Source organism: Oryctolagus cuniculus, chromosome 20 (genome assembly GCF_964237555.1).
Source record: "Oryctolagus cuniculus chromosome 20, mOryCun1.1, whole genome shotgun sequence".
Taxonomy (NCBI): Eukaryota; Metazoa; Chordata; class Mammalia; order Lagomorpha; family Leporidae; genus Oryctolagus; species Oryctolagus cuniculus.
The window spans coordinates 21348468-21373449 of record NC_091451.1 but is presented as its reverse complement, the minus strand read 5'-3'; the positions used below and the strand labels follow the sequence as shown (position 1 = coordinate 21373449).

Here is a 24982-nt window from a genome sequence, read left to right as displayed (position 1 = left end):
CAGCAGTTCCAGGAAGGGCAGTGTGGTCTCACAAAGCCCGAAGTCCCGAGTTCTAATGCAGCTGACCATGCAACCAGTTCAGTCCAAAGGGAGCCTAGCGCATTGTGCAGTACAGAAAGTAATGAGACAAAAGGGAGGCGTGACAGAAGGACTTAGGGACCAGGGCTGGCATTGTGGTGCAACATTTAGGCACTGCCTGCAACTCCAGCATCCCATGGACTGCCAGTTCGAGTCCTGGCTGTTCCTCTTCCTACCCAGCTCCCTGCTAATGCGCCTGGGAAAGCAACAACAGATGACCCAAGAGATTGTGCTTCTGCCACCCACATGGGAGACTCAGACCCAGTCCCAGGCTCCTGGGTTCCCGGCTTCAGTCCAGAACAGCCCCAGCTATTGTGGTCATTTGGGGAGTGAACTAGCAGAAGGAAGATCAATCTCACCCTCTCTCCCTCTCTCTGTCACTCTTTCAAATAAATCTTTAAAAAGAGAAAAAAGAACACAGGAGTTTGTCATCACCGAGCCTGTAATAATATGAGCAAGAAGGAATCCATACCAATATAAATGAATAATTAAGCAAATAAGTTATACACGAATAATTAAAGTAAATTAATTAATACTTAAGTAAAATTAATTAGTGATTAAGTAGATTAATTTAAAAAGACTAATTTTCCCTATGGATGAATTCCCAATTATTTAGGTAAAGTCTCCCTCCTCCAGGAAGTAGAACCTCACTTCCCTCTCTCTGCATGTGAGCCAGACTTAGGGACTCGCTTCCCATAAGTAGACTACAGAAAAGGAAAATCGTACCTTCCCAGTGGGACACGTGGCGGAGCCACCTTAGCCACGTGACCAAAATTAACCTCACATCCATTTCACATGCCTCCTGGTGTAACACAAAGAAAAGGGACATTTCACTTCTGGGATATTCTTTCCAAAGACCCATAACCGTGGTATAGCCACGAGAAGACATCAGGCCAGCCCGAACTGAGGGCATTTCGTGAAATACCTGAGTCAAGGTCTTGAAACATGGAAAACTACTAAGCAACTTGTCACAGATGAGAGACGACGTGGAAACCAGACACAATATGGTATCCTGGATCAGATCCTGGAACAGAAAAGGGAGAGGAGAGAAAAAACTGGAGAAACACAAATAGAGTTAGTCATTTAGTTAACAGTATCGCATCAACACTAATTTCCTTTTAAATGTATTAACTTGAGAAGCACAGAGATGGAGAGAGACAGAGATTACCCAGACACTGGTTCACTCCCCAAATGCCTGGAAAAGCCAGGGCTGGGCCAGGTCAAAGCCAAGAGTCAGGAGCTCCATCCTGGTCTCCCACATAGGTGGCAGGGACCTAGGTACTTGGGCCTTCTCTCCTGCCTCCTGGGGTGCTCATTAGTGGGAAATTGGAGTCAGGAGCTGAGCCAGGGCTAGACCCCAGGCACTCCAACGTGGATGCAGGTGTCTTAACTGCTGTGCCAAGTGCTCACCCCCAGTGTTAGTTCCTTAGTAAAGTACCCCAGGAAAATCGTGGTGAAAAAGGGTCGGTACTCCTGCGTTTAGAGGTAAGACTGGAACACTACCAGACACGGTCACAGTGCAAAGTGTCTGTCACGGCGGCCGGGGACCAGACAACTCCTGAAACAAATTCCAGGAAAGGACCAGAGTGAAGGGAGAGAGGCCTGGGTGACAGCTGATGGGGGTGGGAAGCTGAAGCGCCCCCCACCCACCCACCCAGGCCTGCCTTCTGCTCAGCGACAGCCACAGCTTCCCCAGGCCATCACTCCTGGGGCTCCACTCTGTGCTCACCTCCTGGCAAAGCCTCCTCTGCAAAGGGTTTGCCATCAGCATCCATTGTCAAGGAGAAAGAAGTTTCTTCTCCCACGCAAATGCCAGGCAGGGGGTGGTGCCACATGGCCACAGGACCCTGGTTTCCCCAACAGTGACTGCTTTGTATAAAAGAGGGCGAGGTGCCAGGGCTGCTGCAGGCTGCCCAGCGTCTCCAGGCCCCTGGGCGGTGGGGCAATTTCGGGCTCAGGCTGGGGAAGAAAGGGAACTTCCCCACGTGACTCCACCATCTTCGGGGGCACTTGTCCCGGAAGTGATGAGAGACACCGCTCCTTCCTGTTTCTCAGTTGCAAGAGCAGCCCTGGTGACAGAGCAGACCCCTCCAGAGGGGACGATTTTTAAAACCTCCAGGGTCCCCTGGGACGAGCTACCAGGGTAGCTAAGCTTTGCAGAGAGAGGGTTAATTCCTTTCATTGGGTTTCCAGAAAAATCTGGTCGAAGCCTGTTAATTCCCCGCCTATTCGAACAGAGCTTGCAAAACACAGCTCTTCCTTGGCGGTGGAAGGTCATTATCCCGAGCATCAGTTTTGCCTGAAAAACCGAAACAAGTGAAACCAGAGACACAATCGCATTCAGGGCTTGGGACGTTTCTGCTGAATGGCCAGTGATCTCAGCACTGGCCCTGCAAACTGCTTTCTTGAAAGAATCCCTGACATCAGCGTGTTTCTCCTTCGGAGAAGCGCAAGGCGTGTTCCCTCTTCTTCACAAAGGCAAACGGGACGCTGGCCCCAGAAGCTACGCGCCCTTGGCCTGCTGACGTCATCTCCCAGCGGCTCCAGCTCCTCGTCTGTCAAATTGGGAATAACGTTATTCGATGATCTCGCGCGCATGTTGAGCCTCGGAGCAAAGCTAGGAACGGAGTTCGGGCAATGTGGGCGACCTCACCACGCGGGTCCCCCATGGCAATAGCCCTGGTGCCCACTCTAATCCTTGTGGCTCATCTCCAACCTGTGCTTTTTCTAGTAAGAAAGAACAGAAGTCGTTCCCCGGGGTCAAGGCCTCTTGTGGTCCAGGCCGCTTTGTCCCTGCAGCGAGTTAGAGCTCGGCTCTGCCGATGCGCGCTCAGGGCAGACTTAGGGGTACATAACCGCCGGAGTGGGGCGCAGCGGGCACAGGGGGCACAGCGACTCTGCCCCGGGCCCTCCCGTGACAGGCGCTGGGGCTCTGTGGGGAGCCAGGGCTTCGCTCAGGGGCCCGGAAGTTCCCCCTTTCCTCGCCTCCACCTGAGGGAAGTCCCGCAGGAGCGCACCCTCTGCCCACGCTGGCTGCCTAGAGCACTCCAGGGGGCGCCGGAAACACTACCCCGACCCTGGATCTGCAGGCCCCGCCCCCACCGCGCCTCCCTCCTCCCCGGGTCTCCCTCCCCACACCCCTGCGCTGCCACCACCGCAGCAGCCACAACCAGCCACAACCTGAACTCACTCTTCCCGCTGTGCCTGCGCAGGTGCACAGAATCCGCCTTCCAGGGGCTCCATCCACAGATCTCAGCCCCGCCCCTCACCTCTCCCCGCCTTCGCTGCATCTGTTGATTGCACATCCAACATAGTCCATGAATGTCCACTCATCACAGTCCCTTCCTTACTCAGGGCGCTGTCACCTTGAACCAGAAGACGGCAAAGCCTCCTTAGCCATCATCCAGGCTTGCTCCCTCCATCGCAGTCAGCCCACAAAGCCCTGGCCTTCCTACCATCCTGAAATGCTCCCCAAAAAACTCTCTCAACGCCGGGTTCTCAACTTACAAGGCCTTTTCCTCACTCCCTGTAGCTTCTCTCCCCAGCTCTGTCCACCAGTCCCCAGTGCTCACACAGGAAGCTCCAGCCATTTGAAACACACCTCGCTCTCCATAGGGCACAGACAGTGTTACTCAGCAGATCTGACATCCGTCCCGTGTGTTTCCAGCCCTACAGCAATTCAATGGTGCCAGGTGACTGTCTCTGGATGGTGGGTCACAAGCAGAAGTCATGTGATTACTCCAAAGCTAAAGCATTTCACCAGCAGCCTACACACACACACACACACACACACACCCCTTTCCTGGCTGTATGCTGAGGTGATGGAGTGTTGGCATGGACACATCCCAGATCACTGAGTCTCCCTGTGGAGGACAGAGACCCTGTGCTTGCATCAGATTCCAGATGAGTGGAAACACACTTTCCCCAGGCTAGGCCATCGCTCCCCCCTCCAGCACCTGCCCTCCCCTCTGCCTGTTAGGATTTCCCCTCCTGTTGTCTGCCTCCCACCTCGCCACTGGCCAACTCCTGTTGATGTCTCTGCCCGAGTTTGGTTGTCACTTCCTCCCGACACCCCAGGTCGTGGGTGCTGACGGAGAACTTCCTAGAGCCCTGTGAACCCCTCTCAGCACAGTAGTTGCTGTGTTACAAGTGGCCTTCCCTCTGCCTCTTGTTCTCTGCTAGGTCTGAGAAGGTAGGGCCATGCCTTGCTCGTCTACCCATAGCCCAACACCCGACAGAGCGACTGCGTGCAGAACATTCAACAAACACCAGCATACTTCAGAAAGTTCAGCAGTTGAGACACTGCTGTGGCACCTGCATTCCATGTCGGAGTCCCAGGGCGGACTTGCTGAATCTGGCTCCTGACTCCAGCTTCCTGCTGATGCAGACCCTGGGAGGCAGTGGTGATGGCTTGGGTAATAGGGTTCCTGCCACCCATGTGGGAGACCTGGATTGAGTGTCCAGCTCCCAGCTTCTGCCCAGCCCAGTCCCAACCAGCATGGACACTTGGCAGTGAGCCAGTTAGTCTCTCTCTTTCTCTCTCTCTCTCCAACCCTTCCCCACCCAAACTTTTAAAATATGAAAAATAAGGGCCGGCGCCGTGGCTCACTAGGCTAATCCTCCGCCTAGCGGCGCCGGCACACCGGGTTCTAGTCCCGGTCAGGGCGCCAGGTTCTGTCCCGGTTGCCCCTCTTCCAGGCCAGCCCTCTGCTGTGGCCAGGGAGTGCAGTGGAGGATGGCCCAGGTGCTTGGGCCCTGCACCCCATGGGAGACCAGGAGAAGCACCTGGCTCCTGGCTCCTGCCATCGGATCAGTGCGGTGCGCCGGCTGCGGTGCACCGGCCGCAGCGCGCCGGCCGCAGCGGCCATTGGAGGGTGAACCAACAGCAAAGGAAGACCTTTCTCTCTGTCTCTCTCTCTCACTGTCCACTCGGCCTGTCAAAAAAAAATATGAAAAATAAAAGGGAACATGGAGTTAGAAGCTAAGTTCATTTTGGTGCAAAGCCCTTTGGAAATCCACCCCGGCTTTTTCGTACCCCACATTTCCCGTGATCTCTCAGAGCATCCCTCCTGGGCGCCCTTACGAGTGGATAAACTGTGTTTTCGGGACCTGGTCCCCAGCTCAGCAAGTTTTTGTAAAATGGATAAATGAATGGCTTCTCAACCCCTAACGTCAAACAGACAACAAAAACAAGGGTTCTAAAAAGTAGGCCGGTGCCCATACACAGCCCTGTAAATATCCTTGAATTCGGAAAGTGGGCTCGGAGCAATTTTAGACACACAAATTAGCCTGCTCACCCCTCAGCTTCGCCCCACATCAGAGGTCAAGAATTTCGCGGCAGTGAGTCCTTAGTCACTCTTCGAGTGGTAAACTATTAAAAATAACTGAGGAATTGGGAAGGTGGGAAGTTCCCCTTTTTAATGATTTATGCTCAGCTGGGAGAACTGGATAATAAAAGCTGAGATCTACAGCCAGTCCTTGCTCTGCACTGCCCTCCCTTTTTTCGGGTGGTCTGACTTTTCCTCCCCAGCACTACAGGGACCCCAGGGGCACCTGCTCGTGGCACTGAGGAAGCTCGGATGCAATAAGCTGTGTTGCCGTTTAAGGCCACGGCGGCCGGCACACACTGCCGTTGAGTCAGGCGGCGGCGTGGCCCCTCTCCTTGGCCGTCAGCTGCCTGTGACAGCAGCAGGCCCTCCAGCTTCTCCATTTGTCACTTGCAGCAGAGCCAGGAGCTCAGGTCTCTGGGGACCCAGGCAGGCTGTCTCCCCTCCGCCCAACCCGGGGGTGGGGGGATGGGGGGAGGGGCTTCAGCTCCAACCTGAGTGAGACCTTGAGACAGCAGCAGAGAAAGAGGCATCCATCAGGTGCAGTTCAAGACAGCCAAGATTTGTCGAGCAGGGAGAGGCGTGAGTCCCGGGAGGACTGCCAAAGAAGCCTGTGTCCCAGGTGGGGACTTCCAGGGTTCAAAGCTCGTGGAAAATAAAGAAATAAAAGCTGGAGTGAAGTACATGAGAAACAAAATAAAGGCCCAGGACCAGGCAGGGTGTAATCGGGTGCTTTGTTATGCTGTTCAGATCCACCAGGGTCACAAGGGGGAAAGATCAAGGTGATCGGGAGACGGCAAAGAGGATGCTGTAGGAACACTTGATGCCGGATGCCCGCTCAGTGCCAAGGACTGGTGCACGTTCCTGCTCGGGCTGCGCAAAGCCCCTGGGTTGGGCTCAGAAAAGCTGACGATGCCCCAGGTGACAGAGCTGGCAGACGGCAGATCCAAGTCAAGTCCTGCGTTCCAGGTCTTCTTTGTGACCACAACGAAATGGGGACCACTTACTGAGAATGACACCCTGAGCAAAAAAAGGCTTGCCATCAGGCCGGTGCTGTGGCGCAACGGGTTAACACCCTGGCCTGAATCGCCGCATCCCATATGGGTGCCGGTTCGAGTCTCGGCTGCTCCACTCCTGATCCAGCTCTCTGCTTTGGCCTGGGAAAGCAGTAGAAGAGGCCCAAGTCCTTGGGCCCCTGCACCCACGTGGGGGAACTGGAAGAAGCTTCTGGCTCTTAGCTTCGGATTGGCGAAGCTCCAGCCGTTGTGGCCAATTGGGGAGTGAACCAGCAGATGGAAGACCCCCAACTCTCTCTCTCTGACTCTCTCTCACTCTCTGTAACTCTTTCAAATAAATAAATAAATCTTAAAAAAAAAAAAAAGGCTTCCCATTTACCAGGGATCTTCCAAAGCTTTGTGGAAAATGTGGATCATGAAAAAACTGTGTGGATTTCCTGTTTTTTTGCCCCAACATAAACTTACCTGTTAGCTCCATTCACCCAATTTAAAATACCTTTATATTGTTTTTAGCCCTTACACTACCCCTAGGAGGGAGCCATAACTACCCCCACTTGAAGCTGGAGAAACAGCTGTGAGAAGTTACCATGCCAACAGGGGAGGGGAGCGAAGGGGAGGGGGCACTGGGAATGCCCTACTTACCATAGGGCCCCTTGGGACTCACACTCAGGCCTCCTGTGCACTTCCGTTTTCCCGTCACAGATTTTTATTGGAACCCAAAAGATTGGGGAGGTGCCAGCGTGGCACTTTAGGAGTGGGACCCAGGTAGAGATCGCTTGTTCCTGAGGCAAACTGGTGAGCAGCCTCACTGCAGCTCTGCTCACCGGAGCCACAGTCCCATCAGCCACAGCTGATCGTTCCAGGAAATGTAGCAGGTGAGGTTTTAGAGGTAAGCTTCAGGTTCTGTGTGTTCACAGTTTGTTTTCTCTTTATTTGAGAGGGAGGGAAGGACAGAAGAAGAGAGAGAGGGGGAGGGAGTAAGGGAGAGAGAGAGAGAGAGAGAGAGAGAGAGCTCTCCAATCCACTGCTGCACTCCCTGAATGCCCACATCAGCCTGGGTTGGGCCAGGTCAAAGCCAGAAGCCTGGAACTCAGTCAGGGTCTCCCACTTGGGTGGCAGGACCCAAGTCCTTGCCCCATCACCTGCTGCCTCCCAGGGTGTGCATGAGCAGGAGGCTGGAACTGGAAGCAGAGCCAGGACTGGCGCCCAGGGGTTGCGACACAGGAAGCAGGCAGTCCAGACAGCATCTTAACCACTGCACCAAACACTCACCCCGAAACAGTTTTAAAGCAGTCGTGTGCGTTCTGTTTACTGAAAACTACAAGAGTAAGTGTCTATCTCACTGACTGCCTCTGTAACTTTTGAAAAGTAACTTGGCCGGCACCGCGGCTCACTAGACTAATCCTCCGCCTGCGGCGCCGGCACACCGGGTTCTAGTCCTGGTTAGGGCGCCGGATTCTGTCCCGGTTGCCCCTCTTCCAGGCCAGCTCTCTGCTGTGGCCAGGGAGTGCAGTGGAGGATGGCCCAGGTGCTTGGGCCCTGCACCCCATGGGAGACCAGGATAAGCACCTGGCTCCTGCCTTCGGATCAGCACGGTGTGCCGGCCGCAGCGCGCTGGCCGCGGTGGCCACTGGAGGGTGAACCAACGGCAAAGGAAGACCTTTCTCTCTGTTTCTCTCTCTCACTGTCCACTCTGCCTGTCAAAAAGAAAAAAAAGTAAAAAAAAAGAAAAGAAAAGTAACTTAACCTCTTGAGCCTCCTCTGTAAAATACGAATGGTAGGACAACTCCTTTATCATAAGTGTGTCGCCAGGACTAAATGAGATGGAACACACTTCACACCACAGCTGGCCACCAGAGCACTCAGTGAGTGATCCTGATTAAGGGGCAGCATTGGTTCATCGCATGCCGTTTGTCAAGCCTTCCGCTCTCCATCATGAAACAGCAGGCAGAAGAAGACCAGAACACGTGTGTGTGGGAAAGTAGATATGGACGTACAATGGAGGGATGAATGACTGTACATGTTTGGGAGTACTCAGAGGAAAGAAAGTGACCTGTAGTCCACGAGTAAAAATATTTTTTTAATTTATTTATTTTGACAGGCAGAGTGGACAGTGAGAGAGAGAGACAGAGAGAAAGGTCTTCCTTTGCCGTTGGTTCACCCTCCAATGGCCGGCGCGCTGCACTGATCCGAAGGCAGGAGCCAGGTACTTATCCTGGTCTCCCATGTGGGTGCAGGGCCCAAGCACCTGGGCCATCCTCCACTGCACTCCCGGGCCACAGCAGAGAGCTGGCCTGGAAGAGGGGCAACCGGGACAGAATCCGGCGCCCCAACCGGGACTAGAACCCGGTGTGCCGGCGCCACAAGGAGGAGGATTAGCCTAGTGAGCCGCGGCGCCGGCCCCACAAGTAAAAATATTAACAGTGGTCGTGGAAAGCTTTTATTTCCTTCTGGTATCATCATAAATTTCCCATTTTTACTTTAAAATTTTTTATTTTGTTTATTTGAAAGGTACAATGACAGAGAGAGATAGAGAAAGAGAGAGAGAGAGAAATTTCAACCACTGGTTCACTCCCCAAATGGCTACAATGGCCAAGACTGGACGAGGCTGAAGCCAGGAGCCTGCAGCTCCATCCAGGTCTCCCACAAGGGTGGCAGGGACCATCTTCCGCTGTTATCCCAGGCGCATTAGCAGGGGGCTGGCCTGGAAGCAGAGGAGCCAGGACTCAAACCAGCATTCTAACATGGGATGCCAGCCTCACAGGTGGTTGACAACCCACTGAGCACAGAGCAGCCCCTGTAAGTTTTTCTGTAATGAACACAGTGAATTACTTTTACAATCAAAACAAAGGGAATCTTAAGCGACCCATTGGAGGTACGATTCATTCTGGAGTGAGAGGGACATTTTATTTCATGGAGACAATAAAAGTGTAAAATCTTTTAGAAGGTGCACTAGTTTAATAGCCCCGCCCCCTGACATCACCTGCAGCTGCCGTGCTACCTGGTTCTGTAACTGGGACCTCAGGGTTGGAAAGCAGAGACTTTAGGAGACAACCAGCCACTGCTCAAATCTCAAATTTCGAGTTGTTATCAGTCTACCCAGGGCTCGGAGCCCTCCTGCACCCTGGCCACGCCTTCACCATGACCTGCGTCTCCCAGCCGGTGGAGACATCACGCTGGCACTCCCCACCAGGGAAGGCAGAGCCAGCTCCAAGCAGAAGCCCCCTGGGCCGGTACACAGAGTACAGGGCTTTGGGCAAGCAGCTCGCGCTGGTGGAAGTGGTCAGGTCTGGGAAGGGAGTGCGGGAAGGGGAAGGAGGCGGCAGCTTGGAGGGGAGGAAGCACAGTGCCTCTCTCTCCAGAGGACTCTCCCCCTCCCACCCCCCCGCCGTGCTCTGCCACAGCCTCTGTGACACTGCTGGTGCCCTCGTGCAGACGCAGGGGTCCCGGAGAACTGAGCCGTGCTCAAGCCCCATGGTGAGCGGCGAAAACAAAAGCTGCCACGTATGGGCTTTATCTCGCGTGGAGCCAAATCAGATGGAAGAACCCCTGGCGAGCCGGGGCTGTGCTGGGAGGCCGGCTGTAAAACATCTCAGCTGGCTTAGTGCACCTTCTGTTGCTTATAACAGAACGCCTGAGTCCAGGCAGCTTATAAAGGAGCGAAGTTGATTTAGCTCATGGTCCTGGGGGCTGCAAGTCCAAATACTGGGGCTGCACCATGACATGATGGAGACAGGAGGGCAAGTGGGTGTGTGGGAAAGGGAGACAAAACCCGCTCTCGCCCAGCCTGCTCTTGGGGCAGCTGACCCATGCCGACCTCATCACCTGCCCAAGCCCCTCCTCCCAGCCCTGCCACAGTGGCAGTCAGATTTCAGCAAACCATGTTCAAACCATAGCATTGGTTTAGCTGTTTAAATAAAATGAAACAGGGACGCGCATTCGGCCTAGCAGTTTAGACACCCATTAGGCACCCACATCAGAGTTCCTGGGTTCCACACCTGCTTCTGTTTCCCAGCTGATGCTCACCCTGGGAGGCAGCAGGCGATGGCTCCCCGCCACCTACACGGGAGACCCAGAGTGTGTTTCTAGCTCCTGCCTTTGGCCAGGCCTAGTCCCAGCTGTTGCAGACATTTGGGGAGTGAACCAGCAGGTGGAGCAGGGGAGGCGCCCACCCACCTGCGTGTGCACTCTGCCTCTTGAATAAATAAATTGTTGATTAAATTAAAAGGCAACTGAAGGTCTGGTGGAACACCTCTACAGGCTGAGCGTGGCCAGGCGACCCGTGCTCGGCTTCAGGGGCTCGCCCGGACTGGGGCAGCCCAGCTCCAGCTGCCTGCACTTGGCCATGAATATGGAGGCCCCTGCTTCCCAACGCAGGAAGTGGCACTTCCCATGGGCGGGGGACTAAGCCCGGAGAAATGAGAAAAGACACCAGGGATTTCAGATTAGCAGTCAGAGAAGAACACGGGCTGGAGCCCAACTAGATCGGGGAGACTGGGGGGTTGCGCGTGGTGCCCCCTTCCCCCGACAACACCCCCTGTAGTCCTGTAGATGGGGGGTCAGTCAGCAGGCTTTCCCCAGGGAGGGCTCTGCGAGCACTTATGTCATGCTCCGCCCGGGATGAGAGCTGGGAACACAAGTGAAAGAAGCCCTACTCTCGGGCTAGGGAGAGGAGGCAGACGGTGAGCGACGCGCCACTGTGAAGAAAAGGCGGGAGGGAGAGGAAGACAGGGCTCGCTGGAGCCGGCGCAAGCCTCTCTGATGAGGTGCCCTTGGGACAGGAGCCTGACCTCAGTGGCAGCCACGTGGGCTCCTGAGAAGACGCACCCTGGCCCAGGGCACAGTAGACGCAGACACGCAGGGGCAGGACGGTGGGAGCAGAAGCAGTGGGAGATGGGGGAGCGGGCACGGCAGGCTCTGGCGGGGACACAGCAGTGCGGTCTGCCCTCTGCCCTCCAGGGCCCTGCAGCCTGGCCCTGCGACCTGCCGTTTCCCACGCCCACCCACCTGCGTGTGTGCTCCGAAGCTTGGACTCTCCTCTCGCCCCATGGCCTCCCGGCCCTTGGGCTGCAGGTGGGATGGGGGACAGGCCTCTCCCTGGGTCTGGCCAGGTGAGCAGGGAGAAGGGACCGCCTTACTGGCTGCCCACCCTGGGCCAGTCACGCAGGGCTCTGCAACTCAACAGCCCCTCTCACTTTCCAGGTAGCCACAGGGCAGGAAGATAGGTCTCAGCAATGGGCCCAGGAGGGGTCTTGCATCAGCCTGTTCATGCCTCACTGGGCAGCTCCTGAGCACTAGGTCTCGTGCTGGTGCTGGGGAATCCTCCAATGAATGAGAGGAGCTGTAGATGCCCCCCTGCAACCAGAGCGGAGGGGAGGTAGACCAGCAAGCCCACGGGAAGAGCAGAGGAGGTGATGTGGGAGTGACGTGCTGGCCAGTGTGTGACAGCTGGCTTTGCAGGAAACTGGGCGTGCGTGTGTCCGTGCCTTTGTGGGTTTTGCTGCTATTGGGGTATGCAGCACATAACTTATAAATAATAATAAAGCGCACAGTCCTCTTTACTGTAAATCCCACACAACTGCCTGGTGTTCCAAGAAGGCTGTCATTGATTTTCCCTGAAAACTTGGCCTGCGGCCCGACCACTGTTACAGCAGATGAACAGGTGTGGTTCTACCAGAACATCAGTTGATACTGTTGGTCTCCATCAGACAGCAGGGACAAGGCAACAATGCAATCAGAACTTCACCGATTTGCCAATGACGTGAACAACTTTGCTAAATTGAATAATGGTTTGAATACTCAATGAGGAAACTCTTGGGCCTGGCATTGTGGAGCAGTGCTGGCACCCCATATCCCAATGCCAGTTCAAGTCCCAGCTGCTCCGCTTCCAATGCAGCTCCCTGTTCATGTGCCTGGGAAGGTAGCAGAAGATGGTCCAAGTGCTTGGGCCCCTGCCATCCACGTGGGAAACCCAATTGGAGTCCCTGGCTCCTGGCTTTGTCCTGGCCCAGCCCTGGCCATTGTGGCCATTGGGATATGAACCAGCAGGTGGAAAATCTCTGAATCTTCCTCTCTCTCCTCTCTCTCTCTCTCTCTCTCTCTCTCTCTCTCTGTAACTCTTCCTTTCAAATAAACAAATAAATCATTTTTTAAAAGAGTAAATTCTCAATTTTATGTGCTATTCACAATGTCCAAGGGTAATTCAAACAGTTAATGGAAGAAATGGAATGAATAAGTATGGGGCTGGTGTCATGGCACAGCAGGTTAAGCTACCGCTTGTGATGCCGGCATCCCATATGAGCGCCAGTTCGAATCCCAGCTGCTCCACTTCCAAATCAGTCCCCGACTAATGCACCTGGGAAAGCAGCAGATGATGGCTCAACACTTGAGTTCCTATCACCCATACAGGAGACCTGGATGGACCTCCTGGCTCCTGGCTTTAGCCTGGCACAGCCCTGACTGTTGGAGTCATTGGGGGAGTGAATTAGAGCATTGAAGATCTCTCTCTATCTCTCTCATTCTGTCACTCTGCCTCTCAAATAAATAAATAAACAGATTTCTTTTTTTTTTTATTTTGGCACAAAAAGTTTTGAAGGCCCTGCCTACTGCTTCCTTGATACATGTTCTCAGTGAGCCGGCCTTTTCGAAGGCTCCTCACAAGAGCTGCAAACACAGCTTTCTTTGAAGTCTGATCTGTATTAACATTTTTATCATCACTCCCTTAATCAACACATAATAAACCAATCACTGATTTATAGCGTTTGCCAGTTTTGATGTTGCAAATACTTCCACGCGCTCCCAACGTCATACCACTGACAGAGGGTGCAAGGAGGGGCGCAGTACCCAGGAACTGCAGAGTGTCCCACCCCGTGCCCACGGACACACCACCAACCACAGGGCAGCGGCCACGACAACGTGTAATGGTGAGGAAACAGTGAGCTTTGAGAATTTATTATCAAAGTTGGATTTCTAATAATGACCAACTTTAACAACCAGCTCACACAATCTGGCTCTTACGTAAGGGCACACCGGTGAGCACAGGTCACAGTGGTGGGTGCTAACCTCAACTTTAGGGTTCAAGCCAGCTGAGGCCACAGAGGACCAAGTGGGTCCGGGTGTCCAGCAAAGCACACAGCACAGAGTGGGAGGAGAAGCCTTTATCTCAGCAGCTGAGACTATGCCAAGAGAAGTCTCTCTCAAGGAAAACCCCAGAGGAAGACATTTGGCTCAGGGGTTAGGCACCTGCTTGGGACACCCCCATCCCACAATGGAGGGCCTGAGATCTAGTTATCCCTCCACTTCCAATGCAGCTTCTTACTAACGCACACTCTAGGAGCCAGGGGTGATGGCTCAGGTACCGGGGTCTCTGCCACCACATGGAGACCCAGAGTTCCTGCTCCTGGCTTCATTACTGGCCCGGCCCTGCTGCTGTGAGCATGTAGAGTGAACCAAGGGTTGGGAGATCTCTACCTCTCTATATTTCTATCTTTTTATGTATCTCTTCCTTTCGATCAATGGAAGGAAGGAGGGAGGGAGGGAGGGAGGGAGGGGCCTTAATGTGGACACAAGCCAGGCTCCCAGGCCCGTGTGCAGTGGTCCTGAGGCTGTGCAGGAAAGGAGCCACCCTATGTGTAGTAGAGGGAGGGGTGCCCCCAGGACCCCAAGAGGGAAGGGTGGAGGGAGGACATGGACAAGGCAACCCCGTCCCACAACAGCCACTGCTCAAACCCCAGTAAAAGTGGTATCGGCCAAGAAGCAAAACACTGAAGAGTTGAATTTGCTGTGCGAACTGCAGTTAGGAGCTGAAGGGAGCATTGGGGCTGAGGCTCATGCATGCACAGATGTGAGAAGGCGCGGGGCGCCCTGAGCAGTGAGAACTATTCCTTCCCCAGAGCCCCAGGTGTGGGGGGCAGCGGGGCAGGCACCCAGCCCCTGGAGCCACATTGCCTGCTGTGGGTCCCGCCCTGCACAGATAGAGGCCTGTGCTTCCCTCCCACGCACGGTCTGGGCCTCTCAGCGTTTCCTCTGTGGCTGCCCCAGGGGTGGGCACCCCACAGGTGAGCCCCACATCTGGGGCAGGTCCCCTGTTTTTCACCCCGTGACACAGAGGCTATGGCGTCGCAGGACTCCTGCACAGCTGCCTCGGACGAGGCTGACCATGACCTTTCCTGGGCATCGGGGCTGCCGGGCTTCCGCCAGCTGCCGAATGTCCTCTCCTGGCCTTGAGGTCACCCTGCAGTGACACAGCCAGCTCCAGACAGTGACTAACGGGGCTGGAGGTGAGTCTTTCCACGACAGGGCCCTGAGGCCTCCCCCGTCTGCAGTCGGCTCATGCTGGAGTCACGGAGTTCTTACCTCCCTCTTCCCCTTCTCTGCAGCCCTGACACGTCTGCTCCTGTGGGCAGGGACAGCCGCTCCCCAAGGCCAGAATCCAGCTCCCGAGCACCCTGGGCACCTGCACACTCTGTCACCACACAGCCCGCAGCTGGGGGGTTAGGGAACACAGACAAGGAAACCGACGGTGGCACTGGAGGCTGGAGCACATCACCCAGGCTGGGCACTAGAATTAGCCCCTGAGTGGCTCCAGCCTCACAGAGAAGCAGAACAGGACGTTTCGGGCAGGTGGAAGAGCAAGTTCAATGATATGAAAGAAGGCGGCGCATCTGGGGTCTCCCAAGTGGGCTGGTGTGGTCAACTGTATTATGCTGTTATATGTTAGTAACCAAATACTCATTCACAGTTCTGCACACCGATGAGCTCAGCCATGTGGATAACAGGGAGCGGCTTAACCTGCTGGGCTTCGAAGACGGCCCCTTCCTCTCTCCGCTTTTCAAATAAATAAGTCAACCTTGGAAAAGAGAAGCAGGCACCACTCTGAGAAGGAGCCTTTCACGGAGCCTCGGCTTTGACTGTGGCCAAGAGTCTTCAGCCTGCACTGGCCAGGCAGTCACAGCACCCTGGACTCGCGCCTGAGCCTTAGAAGTCACAGGCTACCTAGAGGGCAGGCCATCTCTCCCCGAGCCGGCTCGGTTTTTTACACAACTCCAGCACTAACCCTCTGCAGCCAGCGGATACTGACGGCTGAGCTTTCCACAAAGTGTTCTCTGGGCAGAGCCTTCCCGGCCTTGCCCGCCCCTGCCGCTGGGGAGGGTGACAGCCTGGGGTGGGGAGCGGCCCCTTTTCCTCCACCACAAGCAGACTCCTCAGAGAACACGCACTCCGCAAGGTGCGGGCCTGTGAGGCTGGGCCCTAGGAGGTGGCCCTGCGAGTCTCTACAGCTGCCCATTGGCCTCTGGGGAGAAAGGTGTTTCCAGCCACTGTGTGACCCACAGACCTGGCCCGCCACCACCATGCGACTCTTGCTAAGCACTGTCCTGAGTCACACACGTGCTCAAGAACACACAGTGGCTCCCTGTGGCTTCCTGCCTGGGGGATCAAGTTCTAGTCCTTTCAGTCACTCCTTTCCCAGCCTGCTAAGGTCTCTCCCCCCCGCCTTGTCCCTAAAACTTGCCTGGCAGGGGAATTCAGACCGATGCCCTGTAACAGCCAGACCCCTGGCCCATCCCTGAAACCACACACAGGCCAGCCCCCTTGCCTCTGAGCCGGGGTGCCCTCCGTGTGTGGCACGAGGCTCCTTGGCATCTGAGCCTCGTCAGCCTGGCTTCTTCTCCCAACCTGCTCCAGTTTCCTCACTTGCCCACCAGCTTTCCCCAGAGAGGACTCCCTCATAAATGACTCAGCAAGAATTCCCGTCTCTGGCGTTGCTTCCAGGGAGCCTCACCCGAGACTCCTCTGTCACTTGGAGATCGCCTTGGGGTGGTGGAGGGAATCCCCCTGGTCACAGAGCAGAGTGGCTCCCAGACCACAGAAGGGGCTGAGTCTCCCCCGCCGCTTCTTTCATCCATTAAAGCACAGAGTGGGGCAGGCGAGCAGCAGCGACGATGCCTCCGGCTCCTATCCGAGTGCCTGGGTTCAAGTCCCAGCTCTGCTCCCGAATCTACCTCCCTGCTAAGGCACACCCTGGGAGGCAGCAGGTGTGGGTCCCTGCCACCCACGTGGGGGATCTGGATGGAGTTACAGACTCCTGGCTTTGGCCAGGTATGATTACTGTCGGCCAGAGGATAGTAAGGAATGTGTTCAGTCCCAAACACACAGGGAGAGGCAGGGACGGAGAGACGGGACAAAGGAACACACTTTGGATAAGGACAAGCAGGTGGAGGGATCAAGGCACCTGATCCTCGCTTGCAGAACACTCCTCTCCCTTGTTGCCCGTCTGCCACCCCAGCCTGGCCTCCTGATGGTGGGGTTACAGACGTCTCAGTCAAGGGCAAGCAAAGAGGAACAGGGGGAAGGTGGTTCTGGGAGTCAACACACAAACTTGCTCTCCTGGGGGGACCCCAGGGCAGGTGCACCTGGCCCCGCTGCAGCGCCCTGTTAACTGCTGAGCAGCTGCGTGCTTTATTGATGTTTCTGGAACCTGATGGGTGTCGCCACTGGGTGGCCGATGTGGGAAAAACATTGCTTTTATCTGGAGAGGACACGACCTAGCCTCCTAAACAGTTAAGGCCCACTTGGTTGTTCAGTCCTCTGTCAGTAACATTCCATTCCTTCTGCCATCTTGCCAACATTCCACACAGCCGCACCCATCTACTCTGTCCGACAGAGCTGCTTGCTTCTGCACTCACGGTCTCTCATTTTTTACAGTAGACTTAAGGATCCTTAAATAACATGGCAAACACAAGGCAGGCCCCTCTTCCAGAAATGCTACCTCCTCCTCACAGGTGTCCTCCGCTCCTTGTGCCTGTCCCATTATGAAACCACAGCCCTCAGGAGTAGAACCAGGATCCAGCTCAGGATTAGAGCGCTGACTTGTTTGGTCCACATCTGATGCGTGCTCCACTGTGCCTCGGAGCCTGCTTTCTGGGAACACGGCTCCAGCCTGCGGGTGGTGGTGGTAGGGACCTTGTCTGTGTTACCTCTGTATCTCTCTCTCTCTCTCTCTCTGCTTGTCCTCTAACTGTAGGATTCAATTGAACCCTTTAGCACCGAAGGAGCACAGCCTGACTGCTGTCCTGTGTCACCAGCACTTGACTACTGTCCTGTGTCACCAGCACTTGACTTAAAGAGCCGAGAGAGGAGCCAGCACTGTGCTATAGCGGGTCAAGCCACTGCCTGCAGCGCCAGCATCCCATATGGGTGCCGGTTTGAGACCTGGCTGCTCCACTTCTGATCCAGTTCTCTGCTATGGCCTGGGAAAGCAGTAGAAGATGGCCCAAGTCATGTTGGAGACCGGCAGGAAGCTCCTGGCTCCTGGCTTCAGATCGACACAGCTCCGGCCATTGCAGCCAATTGGGGAATGAACCAGCGGATGGAAGACACCTCTCTCTCTCTCTCTCTCTCTCTCTCTCTCTCTCTGCCTCTCCTTCTCTCTGTGTGTAACTCTGACTTTCAAATAAATAAATAAATCTTAAAAAAAAAAAAAGCCAGGGAGCAAGAGCAGGTGTGTTTCTCAGTCCACATCAGAGGGCCTGGGTTCCAGTCCCAGCTGCGACCCCTGAGTCCAGCTTCCCCCCAGTGCAGACCCTGGGAGGCAGCGGATGACAGCTCAAGTAATCGGATTCTCAGGGCAGGCATTTGGTTCGGTGGTAACTGTCATTTGCAGCAAACCGGATGGAACCAGAGGACATCATGTTAAGTTAACAAGTCAGACACAGAGAGACAAACACCATGAATTCTCCCTCGTATGTGGGAGCTAACATTAAAAAAAAACAAAACCTCAATCTGAACACAGAAAGTTGATTACTAGAGACTGGGAGGGGTGAGAGAGATAAAGGAAGTTTGAATAAAAAAAAATAAGAGGAAATGGGTGTGGCTCATTAATTGTGACAAAAATAGGAATCCAAGCTGTTAATAATAGGGGAAGTGGAGGAGGGGTGTACAGGAACTCTTGTATCGCTATCTCACAATTTTTGCTTTATAAATTTAAAATTATTCTGATAAAATAAAAAACTATTCTAAAATAAAACATTAGAGATTTTTTAAAATTCTTTTCATAGTAATTAGGTTCCTGCAACCCATGTGGGATACCTGGATTGAATTCCAGGCTCCTGGCCTCTGCCTGGTCCAGCCCTTGCTGTAGTGGGCATTTGGAGAATGAACCAGCACATGGGAACACGATCTCTCTCTCTCTCTCTGTCTCTCTCTCTTTCTCTCTCTCTCTCACTGCCTCTCAAATACATAGATAAATAACATTTTCTAAAAAGCCAGAGAGGGGCCGGCACTGTGGCACAGCGGGTAAAGCCGCCTTCTGCAGTGCTGGCATCCCATATGGGCACCAGTTTGAGACCCGGCTGCTCCACTTCCTATCCAGCTCTCTGCTATGGCCTGGGAAAGCAGTAGAAGATGGCCCAAGTCCTTGGGCCCCTGCACCCATGTGGGAGACCTGGAAGAAGCTCCTGGCTCCTGGCTTCGGATAGGCACAGCTCTGGCGGTTGTGGCCAACTGGGGAGTGAACCAGCAGATGGAAGACCTCTCTCTCTCTCTTTCTGTCTCTCTCTGCCTCTCCTCTCTCTGTGTAACTCTTTCAAATAAATAAATCTTTTTTAAAAAATAAATAAATAAATAATAAAAATTAAAAGCCAGAGAACGGAACAGACTCATTCCCCCAGCAAAGCTCCGAACAAGGCCTGTGCTAAACCCGAGTTTAGCTTTCCTGGGGGCCAGTGCAGACAGAACACAAGGCTCCTAATGTTTCTCAAGGCTCAAGAAAGCCAAATACTGCACCCAAGTAACACTAACACCAGGAGCCTCTGTCCCCGCCCACCCGGCCCACCCGTCACAAGGCTAACTGAGCTTGTTATGTGAAAAGTGCTGGCCGTATCCCCAGCAGAGCTGCAGCCATGCAGGCAAGGGGACATGCAGTTCATTACGAAATAAAAATCTACCCCCCACTGGCCAGGCACGCTCACACACAGACTTTGCTGTAGGCTCAAGTCCTGAATTCCAACCCACTCAGAAGTCACTGGGGGCAGGGACTGAGGACTCCTCTTCTCCACAGCAGCTCCTCCAGCCCCTGCAGCTTCTCAAGAGGTCTTTGTTCTAGACTTTCTGCACTGCCCCACACTGCCACTCCTTCCCTCTGGTACTTGCTCTCCCCACTATCAGCTAGGATGCTTTTGGGAGATGATGCTCATCACGATCACCATCATGGTGACGATGGTGATGGAGGTGATAATGATGATGGTGGTGATGGAGGTGATGGTGATGGAGGTGATGGAGGTGATGGTGAAGGAGGTGATGGTGATGGAGGTGATAATGATGATGGTGGTGGTGTTGGAGATGAAGGTGATGGTGATGGTGATGGTGGTGATGCTGATGGTGATGATGGTGATGCAGGTGATGGTGATGGAGGTGATAGTGATGATGGTGGTAGTGATGGAGATGATGGTGATGGTGATGGTGATGATGGTGATGGAGGTGATGGTGATGGAGGTGATGGTGATAGTGATGGTGGTGATGGAGGTGATGGTGAAGGAGGTGATGGTGATGGAGGTGATAGTGATGGTGACAATGGTGATGGAGATGGTGGTGATGCTGATGGTGATGATGGTGATGGAGGTGATGGTGACAATGGTGATGGAGGTGATGGTGATGGAGGTGATAGTGATGATGGTGGTGGTGATGGAGGTGATGGTGACAATGGTGATGGAGATGAAGGTGGTGGTGATGGTGGTGATGCTGATGGTGATGATGGTGATGGTGATGATGGTGATGCTGATGGTGGTGATGCTGATGGTGACAATGGTGATGGAGGTGATAGTGATGATGGTGGTGGTGATGGAGGTGATGGTGAAGGAGGTGATGGTGATGATGGTGCTGGTGTTGGAGATGATGATGATGCTGATGGTGATGATGCTGATGGTGATGATGGTGATGGAGGTGATGGTGATGGAGGTGATAGTGATGATGGTGGTGATGCTGATGGTGATGATGGTGGTGGTGATGGAGATGATGGTGATGGAGGTGATAGTGGTGATGGTGGTGATGCTGATGGTGATGGTGGTGATGCTGATGGTGATGATGGTGATGGAGGTGATGGTGACAATGGTGATGGAGGTGATGGTGATGGAGGTGATGGTGATGGCAGTGACGGTGATGATGGTGGTGGTGATGGTGATGTGGGATGATGTTCATGGTGATGGTGATGGAGGTGATGGTGATGAAGGTGATGGTGATGATGGTGGTGGTGATAGTGGTGATGGTGATGTGGGATGATGTTCATAGTGTTAGTGATGGTGATGATGGTGATGGTGGTGATGATAGTGGTGATGGCAGTGAGCATGTATCACGTCACACTTTGTATCACTGGGAAGTAGACTCTGAGATCAGCATGTACACTGTGCTGTTAGGATCAACACCTACAGAAAGGGAGGGGGAAATAAAATTGCAGTAGGAGAAGTTGAGCTGACATGGAGCCCAACAAAGGCCTCTGTCCACCCCATAGAAAGCTCTATAACTGGCATGGGCCCGCAGGATTGTCCTGAATGGGGCCAGAAGTACAAGCTATTGCAGCGCTCCTAGCTCAGTCACAGGACGCAGAGGGTCCCAGAGAGCGCAGGACCGTGGGCGCTGTGTCTGTGCAGAGGGGAGACCCCTGTGTAGGGCGAGCCCTCCTCAAGCTGCTGGCCCTCTCTTCCTGGAAGGTGGAGCCCACAGCACCCCAGAAGCACTCACTGCGTGCCCGCATCGCCTGTGCTGCTGCCCTGCACTGAATCCTCACAGCAACCTTGCGCAGGAGGCACTGGGACTTTTTCTTACAGGATCTGATGCACTGAGAGGTCACGCCACCTACCTGAAGTCACACAGCCTGAGTGGTGGAGCCAGGATGTAACCAGGCAGTCAGACGCCAATGATCGCCTTCCCCCGACTGCTCCCATGCTGGTAAGAGAAAACCCGCCAACCACGTAACCATCCATTTCACCCAAGCGTCTAGCTCAGAAAAACCATTTAAAAGTGGTTTGATGGGCAGGTGACTAAGACATCCCCTGGGATGCCAGCATCCCCTACCTGAAGGCCCAGATTCAAGCCCTGGCTCCGCTCCCAGTTCCAGCTTCCTGCTAATGCAGACCCTGGGAGGCAGCCCTTGATGGCTCAAGTGCTTGGATCCCTGCCGTCTACATGGGAGATCCAGCTGAGTTCCAGGTTTCTGGCTTCAGCCTGGCCCAGCCCTTGTTATTGCAGGCATTTGGGGAGTGGAACACTGGATGGAAGTTATTTCTCTCTCTGTGTCTCTCTGCCTTTCAAATAAATAAAGAGACTTTTCAAAAGGACATCTTGCAGTGTGTAATCTGAAACCGTATCAATAAAAAATAAGCTTTGAGTGAACGAATTGGCTCACAAAGAGGAAAATCCAGCGACACGGGTTTCAGGAGCAGGTTGGTGGCATTTGGGCTCCTTTGCTCTGCTGTCTGCTCTCTTCCTTGCACTGGCTTTGTCCTCAGGATGGCGTCCATCAAGGTCATGAGATGGACCAGGGCCGCTATGTGCACCTGTCTGCAGCAGGAGGGGAGAGGAGTTCGCTTCTGTGTGCCTAAAACGACATAAGCTTCTTCCTTTCCACTTCACAGCCAGAACCCAAAGGGCCCACACTCTGCTTGCGGACTGGCTCAGGACCGTCTGTGCTCTCCAGCTCCCAGCCAGGAGACTCTGGGTGCTCTTGGAAAGCGGGAGAAGAGGACGTTGGGGAAGAAACCCATGGAATGCACTGCGCTCTCCACCCCGTGGGCCTCCATGCCCTTGACCCCTCCGCTTCCTTCCCCGGGGTCCGGCTTCACCTCCTCCGCCCCTGCCCAGACGGGCATCACTCACTTCCATTCTACAGCTGGGGTTTCAGAGAAGTGGGTGCCCTCAGATCCTTGGGAGGACACAGGGCACAAGAACACGTGGGGTGTGGCATGGGCTGGAGCAGGCGTAAGGTAAGTGGGTTCTTTATGCCGTTCCCTACACCTCCTTGCTCAGCCTCAGGCAGCCGCTTGGGCCACACCACCCACGATCAGCCGCCACTTGCACCCAGGCCACTCTGCCCTGCCCCTGCTTTGTTTGCTCCATAGCCTGTATCTCCATCTGGCTTTATATGGTTTTCACGTGAAGCTACTTGTTCTGTGTCTCTTTTCTCTACTGCGATAGCTGCCTCACAAAGGCAACTATTTTCTCTCATTCATCACTGAGTTTTAGACACCAAGAACAGTGCCCAGCGCATAACAGGTACTCAATAAACATTTGCTGGACTTGTGGGTGGATGGATGGATGGATGGTCATTTGCCTTTGGGTTGCTATAGTAACAGGCTCAGCCTCCCCTTCCACCTTGAATAGCATTGCCAAGGACCTCCTCCCATCGTCCTCGACTTCAACGTGACAAGCCCCAGGAAGGCAGTTGAAGAAAGATGAAGGGAAAGAAGTCGCAGACCACCCCCGTGCTCCAGAGGACATCCGAACCATTCCTGCCTCTCCTTTCCAGTTCTTAATAATCACCCAAGTTGGTAACAATTGCAAGGTCCGCACTGGCTGGCGCTCCTTGGCTAATGTCTAATTTTTTTTTTTTTTTGACAGGCAGAGTGGACAGTGAGAGAGAGAGACAGAGAGAAAGGTCTTCCTTTGCCTTTGGTTCACCCTCCAATGGCCGCCACGGCCGGCGCACTGCAGCCAGTGCACCGCGCTAATCCGAAGGCAGGAGCCAGGTGCTTCTCCTGGTCTCCCATGGGGTGCAGGGCCCAAGCACTTGGGCCATCCTCCACTGCACTCCCTGGCCATAGCAGAGAGCTGGCCTGGAAGAGGGGCAACCGGGACAGAATCCGACGCCCCGACCGGGACTAGAACCCGGTGTGCCGGCGCCGCTAGGTGGAGGATTAGCCTGTTGAGCCGCGGCACCGGCTGGCTAATGTCTAATTAAGAGGTGCTGATGGGCCCTGCCAGCCCAGGTTCACGTCATTCTCCACTTCTCCTGCCACGCACGGGGGAGAACAATTCTAGCCCCGCTCGCAAGGTGTTCTGGGTGCCCGAGCGAAGAAAAGAATAAAAACCCACAGATTTTAAAGCCAACATGTGTGGAGTTCAAATCCTAGCTCCACCTTTTCCTACAGGGATGCTCTAGGGCAGGTTGCCTGCTCCTTCTGTGTCTCCATATTCCTACCTGTGAAATGTGAGTACTATTCCTAGTTACTGCACAGGGTTGTTGTGACGATCAAACGTGTTTGAGATTACAGAGAACACTGACAAGAGCCTGGCTTCCAGGAAGCACTGACTACTGAACCATCCAGCCTTCAGTACTGGAGACATCTGTCACCATGCAAGTCTCCCTCTTTATACAACCCCCACACAACCTCACAACACATGCAGCAGCTAGCACACATACAACCAAACATATGCAACACACATGACACAGCCAAGCATTGTTTCACACCCGGGACTCTGTATACATTGTGGTTTCACCCAACTTTGAAACCACATCCTTACACACACACACACACACACACTCACCACTCGTCCCCACTGTACATCACAGCGATATCAAGCAATATCATGATAAAGCAGTTTACCAACTGTGCATTCTAATTGCCCTTGGAGCATGATATTTATCCTTTATCAATTTCATTTCATAAACGTCTCGGCAATAGTGTCTTCCCCAACACCATGGTATTCGAAAGCAGAGCTTGGGGTCAGATGTGCAGGGGTTCAGATCCTGGCATCAGCATGTCCCAGCTCTGTGAACTCGGGCCTGCTGCTCAATTTCACTAGCCGTGACATTATTCTCATCGTATGAATCGAAGACAAAGAAGATCAACCAAACCAGTAAACGTGAGTCTCACGTTCTTATCTACAAAAATGATTCATCTTGGGGCCGGCGCTGTGGCAGGCCATCCCCGGCACCAGCATTCCATAGGAGCGCCAATTCGAGTCCCAGCTGCTCTGCCTCCAATCCAGCTCCCTGCAAATGCACTTGGGAAAGCAGCGAAGGATGACCTAAGTAGTTGGGTTCCTTGGAAGACCTGGAGGAAGCTCCTGGCTCCTGACTTCTGCCTGGCCCAGCCCCAGCCATTGCAGCCATTTGGGGAGTGAACCAGTGGATGAAAGATCTCTCTCCCCGTGTGTGTGTGTGTGTGTGTGTGTGTGTGTGTGTCTGTGACTCTGCCTTTCAAATAAATAAAATAAATCTTTAAGAAAGAGGAATGATTCAGCTTGCATGATCTCTGGAAGGAGAAAAATTTGAAAAGATGAAGGTGTGTAGTGCATTTAGATGGGTGCTCGGCACATGCCAACATAGCTGATGTAACAAAAGCACAGAAGTGGTGGCAGTGGTCAGTGCTTTATTTCTGTAAAGGGAAAACCGTTGCCTGGAGTACACTGTTGACAGGGACCGTCTGCCCTGACGGAGACGGGCTTCGCTGCGCCTCTGAGTTCCAGATTCCATGAGCTTCCCCCAGCGTGCTGTTGTAACTGTGCCATTTCCCTTCATGAAATTCGAGAGGCGAAGTTTTGACACGATTTCATTTCCTCCCGATGGGT

At 53.9% G+C, this 24982-nt stretch overlaps 1 long non-coding RNA gene across 1 annotated transcript; it reads right to left on the bottom strand.

The window, feature by feature from the left end:
- Positions 1-803: 803 nt before the first annotated feature.
- LOC138847257 (uncharacterized) lies at positions 804-1940 on the bottom strand. The gene is made up of 3 exons (XR_011384942.1): positions 1808-1940; positions 1004-1102; positions 804-880 (listed from the first exon to the last, which is right to left on the bottom strand). It is a non-coding gene; the product is annotated as an uncharacterized lncRNA (long non-coding RNA).
- Between the last annotated feature and the right edge of the window lie 23042 nt (positions 1941-24982).